Source organism: Crocodylus porosus, unplaced genomic scaffold (assembly GCF_001723895.1).
Source record: "Crocodylus porosus isolate Cpor-Errol unplaced genomic scaffold, CroPor_comp1, whole genome shotgun sequence".
Lineage (NCBI taxonomy): Eukaryota > Metazoa > Chordata > Crocodylia > Crocodylidae > Crocodylus > Crocodylus porosus.
Genome location: NW_017728951.1, coordinates 24,516,378 through 24,526,423, shown reverse-complemented (window position 1 = coordinate 24,526,423; position 10,046 = coordinate 24,516,378).

Here is a 10,046-nt window from a genome sequence, read left to right as displayed (position 1 = left end):
GTGCTCGGGGGAGCAGGGACTCCCCCAGTGCCTGCTGGTCCCCCCTGACAAGTTTGTAACAGGCCACTAGATCCCCCTCAGCCTCCTCTCGTGGAGGCTGAACAGGTTCAGGTCCCGTCGCCTCTCCTCGTAGGGCCTGCCCTGCTGCCCCTGACCATGAGTGGCCTCCTCTGGCCCCTCTCCATGTTGTCCACATCCCTCCTGCAGTGCGGCGCCCAGAACTGGACGCAGGACTCCAGCTGCGGCCTGACCAGTGCCGCACAGAGGGGGAGGATCCCCTCCCTGGACCTGCTCGAGATGCATCTGTGGATGCACGACAAGGTGCGGTTGGCCATGTTTATCTTGGTACCAATGATGACTCCAAGATCCTTTTCTGCATCTGCACTGATGAGGTTCTTTTTAATCAACAAAAGTGTAGTCTCCTCAAATTGCAGGCAGGGATGACTTCCCCGTAAGGGGTGCTGGGTGGTTTTTATCTGCTGGATAATTTGCGTTGGTATGACCGGGACTTGCGTGGTGACGCTCTCTGCCTCCTGCTGTGTTGGAAGTACGCACCCCAGCACGTCAGATCTCAGACTCTGAGCTCCTGTACAGCTCATGCACCCTGTCCTCCAGCCAGAGCATGTTTGCAGCCCGTGATAAATCACTGGGATAGGATTTAGGAGTGATCGTTTGTCCCCAACCCCTTGGATGTTGACACGAAAGATGCTGCTACAACACCCAAAGTGAATCTTCCCAGTGGCTTGTACACCTCGGCCACTGCAGGACCATCCTCTTCTGCTCAAAAACTGACAAAACTTCCATGCCAGACGGAGCTGTGCAGGAGCAGATGCTGCGCTCCAGGGATCAGAGAGGTTAGTCCCTGGGCAGTTTCCACCCCTGCAGCCCCTCCATGTCCTCCCCTCTCCCCTTTTGCTGCTTCCGTGAGGCCATCTTTCCGATTCTGGAAGCAGGGTGGCGTCTCCTCAGCACTGCTCCTGTTGCTTAGCCCAGGACATGACCAGCTTCCTCGCTCCAGCAGCCCGAGCCCAGAACAGGGGCAAGATGGGAGGTCCGCACCATGTATCTTCTAGCCCCCGCCAAGCAGTGTCCGTCGTGGAGCTCATGCAGGGACCAAGGAGCCCCCACACCTCTCCCTTTTTCAGTACCCTCTTCAAGACAGTGTGACAGTTGACCTCAGTATTATTCCCTGGAGAGAAGACCACATCCTGCAGTCAGCTCAGTCCTTGCTGCTCGAAGACCACCCCAGGACCCGAGTGTAATGTAGCGTTTTCCTCCCTTCCATCCAGCTCTGACTTGGAGATTCTCCTGATTCCCAGTGACCCCGGGGGCAGCGCTGGCCCCACTTCCATCCTGACTCCGGCCCTGGGCCGAACATGACCTTGGGCCTCGTAGCGATGTCTGTGCAAACAGCGCGTGAACCATGCAGCGTTTCACCAGAGCGGCTCCTTGGTGGGTTTTGTCCTACCCCGCACTCTCCTTTTACCCTGTCCAGTGAGAACGGGCTGCCCCGTGGGGAGGAAAGGTGCTTCCGGTCCCTTTTCACAGGAGGCACGAATAACACCCACGGAGGGGAGCACAGCGGTCCCACGCGTGGTATCAAACACGGGGGCAGGCCAAGCTTGGAGACCCGAGTCCCAGGCTTGACCCTCGCACTTTTTAAGCTCGTAGTTAAGAACACTAAATCTCTGGTTTTTCTTCCTTTTAAATGTGCTCTTCTTCATGCCCGGTTCACAAGCTCTACCACCCCATCGGCTCTGGAAGGCTGCAGCCACCTGCGGGCTGACAGCGTCCCGAAAGCACCCAGGCCTCTGGTCGGGCTGGTGGGCTGCCTGCTAAACCAGCCCCTCGTTGCCCAGCTCGAGGAGAGCTGCTAGCATCGCACCTCCTTCTACAGAGCGGAGTGAGGCGACGTTGCAATATTAACCCCTGGCCCAGGCAGGGACGTGCTTCTCCGCATCGGCCCTTCGTAGTCAGGCCACCTCCATGGCTTTGTGGTGCTGGATGTACAACGTCGTTGAAAGTGCGGCGCGCGGGGGTAACCGTGGGGTGCAGCATCCTTCCTATCAAACCTGCTCTGCGAAGCTGTCCTCGGAGGCAGGGGGTCTCTTCCGGGCTGGTTTCCGTGCTTCGTGCCATGTCACGGCTGGTTGAGAAGACCTGCTCCCGCTGACCAAAGTGACACGATCTCGCGGGCGAATCCCTCCTTGCTGTGCTCTTTTGTCTGTGTTGCAGATGACGCGAGGGCTGCCTGGGAAACGTCCCTCTTCTCACGTCCAGCATTTGGAGGAGAACATGACATAATCTGTATGAAACCCATCAGTCACAGATGTGTTTCGTAAGGATTATAGGCTCCTCTCCTAGACGGAGACAAGCCGCTACTAATTGGCTTGAAGAGGGGGGCTTCCACTCTGCCATCGGGCATTGTCGCGACACAGACAACCAGTCCAGTGTCTTGGGGGTTGCTGGACTTGACTCCAGCCTTTGGCCCATGGCGAGGGTTTGCTCCATAGAAAGGATACTGCATCTTTCCGTGTCGGCCCCTGCGGCCTGTCCCGTGTCCATTGGTCCGGGTGGTGGTGCGGATGCCGGTCTGGTCGGGGGCGGGGGCAGGGCAGGGTGGCCATGTTTTCTAATGTTGATACCATTTTTGCACAAGAGTTCTTTGAAGTGAGGTTTTTGACACTAATATCTTAAATGCACAACTGTGAATTCGTTTTTACACTCCTGTCGGTTGAATTCCTCCCAATGAAACAAACCTGAATCTGTTGTAACCATGATTTTTAATTCTGTGTATTGCCAAATCTTTGTAAAGAGTGAAAGGCATGTTCTTGCTTTACAATGAGTCTTTCTCCCACCCCTGCTGACTCCGGGAGATCACACGAAGCACGCTAGCTCTGCGTTGCGGGAAGGGATTTGGCAGTCCCACCCTTCTCTCTGCAGACGCAAATTCAGGTCTCCCGGACGGCCCTTTGTCCCATTCCCCGCTTGTCGGCACCCTAAACGCGCTTGAAAGATGTCGCACCGAAGACCCGAGAACTGGGTTGTAGCAGAGAGGTGGGTTTCAGGTACGTTGGCAGAGCGGCGGGACGGCTAGCGGAGGCGGTGATGCAGCCGAAGGTCGACCCGCGCCGCCGGAGCTGGAGGGCGGGCCCGGTCGGGCTCCTTCAAGGTGCCGTAGAGCTGAGTTGCGCTGGATGCGAGGGGTTAAGCATGTTCAGCTTGATTTATTGAATTGCCTGCATCCCTTCCCACCTCCTCCTCCCGGGTCCTGCTGCCTCCCCTCACGTCTCCTCTTCCTCCCTGTGTCTTTGTGCCTGGATACTTCTTCAGAGGAGGAGCAGTCTCCTTCTCCAGTGGAGCGTGGATGGGAGAGGACGTGGCAGGAAGCGGAGGAGAGCGAATCTCCGGGACCTGCAGGCATCTCCCCGGCAGGACTTGGAGGTGGTTTCACAGGGGCTTCCCTTCATCCAGCTCAAAGTACAGCAGAGCGGTTGACTGGGCTGCAGCAGTGCTTGCTGCGGTGCTTCATGTGATCTCCGAAGAGCTCAGCCAAGAGAGACCTGAACAGCGTCCTGCGTAAGTATTTCACGTGATGGCGAATGCAGCCAGGCTCTCTGGGACCAGGTGGGACAGGCCTCTTCCTCCCGCTGCTGGAGAATATCTACACTGGCCCCGCGTAGGGTCTGTGCTGTATCTTACCTGGTGTCCAGCGCACGCACCCGTGGCTTAGGACTAGCATCTGGGGCCCAGGCGTGAAGTTACCCGAGTTGGGACGGTGGTTAGCAGCAGGCCGGGTCGGGGGATGCTGTTGCAGTGCCTGTGAGCATCCGGCCATGAGACTTCGGGCCATCGATGGTGTCTGGCCAGCGTCGATGCGTCTTTGTGGCTGTCGCAAGCTCTGGTGCCGTAGCTAGGGAGGGCAGGCTGAACGTGCTCGGACTTGCTGTTCCTCGCCGCTCGAGTGCGGGGGGTTTCAAGCTCTCGCCGGATCCCAGGAGGTGCGTGGCTCTGGGCCTGGAAGGGTAAGAGTGGATCTGGTCTGCGAGAAGCCCGGCAGCTTTATCCCGGCAGAGCTGCGGGGAAGCAGCCCTCCTCGTTTAGACTGGGGGGCAGAGGGAGCACGCGCACCGGGGAGCGTCGCTAGGTGAGCACCCCGCCGGGCGCTTGTTCTCCGTCTCCCGAACCCGTTGCGTTGGTCACCAGGCACCTCCCGCTCCAGTCCCTCTGGCGATAGCTGCCTGGCATGCGCGGCCTTTCCCAGCGGACGCTGGCCCATGTCAGTGCTGCAGCGGGCGAGGACCGGCGTTGAGGAGCTCACCCGCAACGCCCGCCCCTCCTCCACAGCCATGGCGCTCAGTCGAACCTTTCTGCCTTTCGGTTCCCCGCAGTGCGAATGGGCTGCTTCCTGAGCGCCAGTTGTGCCAGGGGAGCGCTCGGCCCCAGTCCACCGCCAGACTAGCGCAGCTTCGATCTTCCACTTAAATCTCATGCATCTCCCACTCCTCTTCTTCCAGGCCTGGGATCTGGGCACAGAGCACTGCCTGGAGATGAGAGAGAGCTTTACGACCCAGGCTGTTGGGCGGAGGACGGGCTTGGCTGGTTGCGCGGGCGGTAGCCCCACGCTCTGGCGGCGGTCTGAACACCTTGCTTCCGTGACCCGCTTGCGGTCCATTCTCGTCTACCCCTTCAAATGCTTTGGCTCTTCCCTGGATGGGATCGAGCCCTGCAAATCCCGAAGTGCAGGTGCATCTCGTTGGCTCCAACTCCCTTGCCTTGGGAGACGGTCTGACACTCCCTCATTGCTCTTGCCCCACCGTCGTCCGTTAGCCAGGGTTAGTAGCTGTCCTTGCTGCTCTCGGGGCTGACTCCGAGTGAAGCGTCAGCACTTCGAAAGCAAGGATCTCAGACCTTTAGACCTTCCTCCTTCCCATCCCAGCACACCCCCCCGTGATCTCTGGAGTCTTTGCCTTTGAATGGGGCTGGCAACTCCAACCCTGCCGAGTCCAGTGAAACAGGTGTCAGGAGGTCTAGTCGCTGCTTCCCCAGGTGCCTGCTGTCTAAGCAGTCCTCCTTTCCTCCAAGGTACGCAGCGGGCACTGCCTGTTCACAGAGGTTGGAGTTTGCAAGCTGTAGCGCTGAAGTCGGAGCTGGGAAACGTTAGCGCCAGCCCCCAGCTCAGCACGCCTGAGTGACGCCCGAGATCGCGAAGCGGACCCAACGCTAGCGGCGTCCCTGCTGGTTCTCCACCTCCGGGCTGTTCGGGGCCTGCTTGGCTAGCAGTGCGGGGCAGGGATTTATTTGCAGTCCTGTCGCCAGGAGGGAGGAGGGGGTTAGCTCTGCACCGCAGATCTCCAGCGCTTCGTGCAGCAGACGTCCCGAATCGGAGGGGAGCGCAGCGCCTCTGCTGGGCCATCGACACGGAGGGTTTGTCCCTCCAGCGTCGGGGCTTCGCTCCGAAAGGGTGGACTTGCAGTCGGCGCCTGCCACGGAGCCTGGGCTTTTACACTCTTCACTCAACCTGCTGACACGGTCTCATGCCTTCTGGGCTGGTCCCCACCAGCGTGGAGAGGCGGGGGTGAGCATTCAGCGTTCACGGGAGTCACAGCCGCGTTGCGCCAGGAGAGATCCCTCCGTGGCACGCGGGAGCGCTCGCAGCGCGGATCCCCCAGCGCTAGCCTTGCGGTCTGGTGTCCTCCGAGCTGGGAGGTAAGAAGGGATCTTAGGAGAGGACCCCTGGGACGGACCTCACAGCTTGGACTTTCTCTTCCATGGATGCTCCTGCAGATTCCCAGATTTGCATCCGAATCGCGGTGCAGATGTCACGATGCCAAATACTGAAAACCCAAATACTTGAGTTTGTGCTTCTCTCTCACTTCGCCCCACTTCTCTGCAGCAGCTCAAACGCCTGCTTAGCCCGAAAACCAAGCTCTTCCCTGTGTGTAGACCTTCCCTTTAAAGCCTGCCCCTCTGTTTGCTGAAGTCTGCACAGACGCTCTCGACTTCCACTTCTAGTCCTGCCCAAAGGCTTTGCTGTTCACCTTTTAAAATGCGTTTCCCTGCTGTCCAAGCGCCCGCCGGCCTTTAGGTTACGCTGCCAGTCCTTGGCCTCTTCCCCCGCGTCGCCTTCTCCATCCCGTGTGGTCTTTGCTGTCTGTATCATATTGTACATGACGTTGTTTTTCAGAGTTGTAGCGTCCTGCCTACAGTATTTCAGACGGTGTACATAAACCCGCATAAGCACAAAAGAAAGCCGTGGATGAAGTGTATACGTTTCGTAAACTGATTGTCATGCAAATGAGTTTTATAATTATTCCGACGTTGTTGTAGATTTCCAATCTCTCCTATTTATTTTGTACCTGATTTATTTGTATATTTTGTGATTATTTTTTTTGTTTGTTTAAAAGCGTTTTTTTTGTTCGTTTCTGTTCTTTCTAGATAAACGATTAATTTTTTTTCCCCTTTCTGTTGGACGTTCCCGTTTCTGCGTTGTTCCCTCCTCGGTGTTTCACCTTCACTTTATTTAAAGGGGCCAACTGGTCATTTCTTTCTCTCATCGTGTGCATTGGGTGCCGTGGGCACGTGCTGGTCAATCATGGCTCATGCATCCCCAATGTCTTGGCGGCCTCTTCACTTCCCAAGAGGGTTGGGCCCGTCTCCTTCCCACTGACCGTAGCACGTTGCTGTTGGCTCTCGTGAGACAGGATGAGGCACAGAGCTATGAAAGCCAGAGACCGAACGGACGCACTGGCACTGTCGTGTCTGTGAGTGCTGGCGGGGTGGATGTGGTGGACACTGCCTGGGGTGCTTCGTCTGGGGGACGTTTCCAGCAGGGCTGTGGGGTTTTTTTTGTTCCCCCCTCTCCCCCAATAAAAATCCCTTCTTTACAACCTCCTCCTCTTGGCTCTCATATTTGTTTGTCCTTGAACACGCCTGACGTAGCATGGCGCAGCCGCAGCTGAAGGGCATGCTCTACGCTGGAGTATCGGTGAAGGGCTGTTCACACGTGAGTGCACTCCCGTTTCATGCACGTGTCCTCCCTCTCTCTCAAGGGCAGCAGGCCATAGGGCCGCCAGCGAACGCACCCAGCTCTCGCCTCCCTTTGCTGGTGTGTCGGTCTCTGCCTCCGACCCGCCAGCTCCAAACAAGCCACCCTCGGGACAGAGGTCCAGATCCTCACTCAGGTTCTGGCCCCTTTTGGGGCGAGGAGACCAATCCCTTTCCAGTGCGTTGCCTGCCCCAGCTCCCAGGGGTTCCTGTCCCCGCAGTCGTATGGGAAACGACCTGTAGACGATCTCGGGCACAAAGAGGTGCATGTTGCCTGGCGTTCGTGCCTGGCGAGCAGGGTGAGGATTTATTAAGGATTGTTCAAGTAAGGGATAACAACCATCAATGCAAAGTTGGATCGTAAAAGATCCGCAGCGGTCTGTTGTTACCAATGCCTGGTTTACTAAGCCAGCAGCTCGCCAGGTTTTTCTCCGGAGTGAGGAGCTTTTCTGCTCGCCACAGATGCGCGCAGGAGCTCTTCCCACTGCAGCAGTGCTCCACCGTCCCGCCACGGAGGCGCAAGCTCAAGCAGGCACCCAGGTCTGCGGACACGCCACACGCAGATCCGCTCACTCTCACTCGAATACACTCAGTCCCGGAGCAATCGCACGCTTGCACGCTACTCACTCGGGCCTGGAGCAATCTGATATCAGGAAAAACTCTCACGAGGAGGGTGGCGAAGCACGAGCAGGCTCCCCAGGAAGGTGGTGGGGTCTCCATCTTTGGAGGTTTTGAAGACCTGGGTAGACGTGACTGGGATGATGTACTTGGGGCTGGTCCTGCTGTGAGCAGGGGGTTGGACTAGATGCAACTCCTGAGGTCCCATCCAACCCTCCTTGTCTATGAGTCTATGCAATGTCACCTTTCCTGTCGCCTGGGCACAGCCAGGTGCCCCGGAAGGGACTAGTACATGAAACCCCACAGGAAAGCGCTCTGCCTTCAACCGGCGTTTGCTCTCCGCTTGCTCCCTTGCTGATGTAGCTGCCCTCGTGTTCGAGAGGGGAGATGGATCTGCAGCACTTGTCTGCCCTGGGGCTGGGGGTGCCAGTGGAGGTTTTGTGCAGGGACTGTATAACGTGCCGGGGGGACGCTGGTACCAAAGCAGCAAAGGGCTGCAGGCATCACTAAAGAGACCTGGGCTCCCGCTCTGTGGCACGGTAGTACTCTGCTCCCGGCGGTGGATGCGCTCCCCAGCTGTGCTTCCCCCAGTGACGGGAGCACCCCCCACTCCATGGCCATGCTGGGCTGCTGCGCTTGCCCTGCTCCTCACGCGTATGGACGCTGCAGACACGGGCTGCGGGCAAGCCTGACCCCTGCGCTACACGGCTTGCAGCACTGGCCAGCCCCCCAAGCCCCCAGCAGTGTTCCCCGGCTCCCCTGTCTGCTTTGCCATGAGCCTTGTCGGCTGGAGCCAGGGGAGGATTCAGTCAGCACCTCCAGCTGTGCTTCAGCCCTCCAAAACCTTGAAGCATGAGTGGGAAGGATCAGAGCATAAGTGAGTGCCCACAAAGCCCCACATGAACGTCAGCAGGGGGGTATAGACAGGTGCGTGTGTGTGCATATGGGTATGTACACACACATGTACACGTACCTCCAGCATGCATGTGCATGTGTGCACACTTGCTCTATAAATATATAAAAGGGCGGATGCATAGATATGCTTCTATAAGTTTGGTGGTGGGAAACATGCTCTGGCCAGCCGAGCAGTGGGGCTTTCCCCCCACCCGCTGCACAAGGGTGCATGGCGGGGATCCTGGGGCACCGCTGGGCTCCAGGTCAGTGCAGCAGGGCCTGGGAGGGAGCAAGGAGCTGGGAGGGGGGGGGCAGAGGGCAGGGGTTGCCTCAGTGATGGAGGGTGGGGCAGGGCGGGGGTCGTTCTGTGAAAGGGTGTGTGCCTGCGTGTGCAGCCAGCTGTGCACACAGCTGTGCACCTGTGTCTGCATCTGTGTGCATGGATTTCTGTGTGCACCTCTGTGTGTGTGCATGCCTGCGTTTGGTCATGGCAGCTAGAGTGTATTTGGAGCTGTGTCCACATGCAGCGACTGTAGAGTGTGCACTTGGCTGCATGTGTGGCTGTGTATGCATGTGTACATGCGTGTGTGCATCCATGTGTCTGTGTGTTTGTGCAAGTGGCCATGCATGTGTGCATCAGTGTTCATGGCAGGGAAAGTGTGTTTGTCTCTGTGTGTCCATGTGCAGAGTGAGTAGAGTGCACACCTGTCTGCGTGTGTGTGTCTGTGTGCATGTGTGTGTGTGTCTCTGTGTTCATGGCAGGTAGCGTGTATTTGGCTCTGTGTCCATGTGCAGAGCATGTAGAGTGCATGGTTGTCTGCGTGTGTACATGTCTTTGCGTGTGTGTGTGTGTCTGCATGTGTGCCTGCAGCTCTGTTCATGGCAGGTAAGTGTGTTTGGCGCTGTGTCCATGTGCAGAGTGAGTTGAGCACACACCCTTCTGCATGCATGCCTGTGTGTGTGTAGGAGGGTGTGTTTGTGTGTCCAAGTCCAGAGAGTGAGTAGAGTGTGCACAGCTGCATGCATGTCTGTGTGTGTGTATGTGTCTGTGTTCACAGCAGGGAGAGGATGTTTGTGTCTGTGTGTCCATGTGCAGGGAGTGGGTGAGTAGAGTGTGCACCATCTGCACGTGTGTGCGTGTGTGCATGTGCACGCATGTCCGTGTCCCTGGCAGGGAGAGAGTGAGTGATGCCCCTCTGTGTGCACACCTGTGTGTGCGACTGGCCATAGGCAGCAGGGAGCAGAGGCTGCATGTATTGCCTCCCCCTGCCCCCCAGCAGCAAGAGGGGAAGGGGAAGGGGAAGGAGCCTCTCCATCCCCCCCTGCCACCCCTCCCCCACATAGCCCCGCTCTCGTGGTGCAGGCAGCCTCCCATGTTGCGCTTGGCCAGGGCCCCGGCGCACGTTAAATCTGCCTTGGGGGTGGAGTGGGGCTGGAGCCGGAGCGATGGGGGGGGGCTGCACACGGCAGGGCTCCATCTCCCCCCC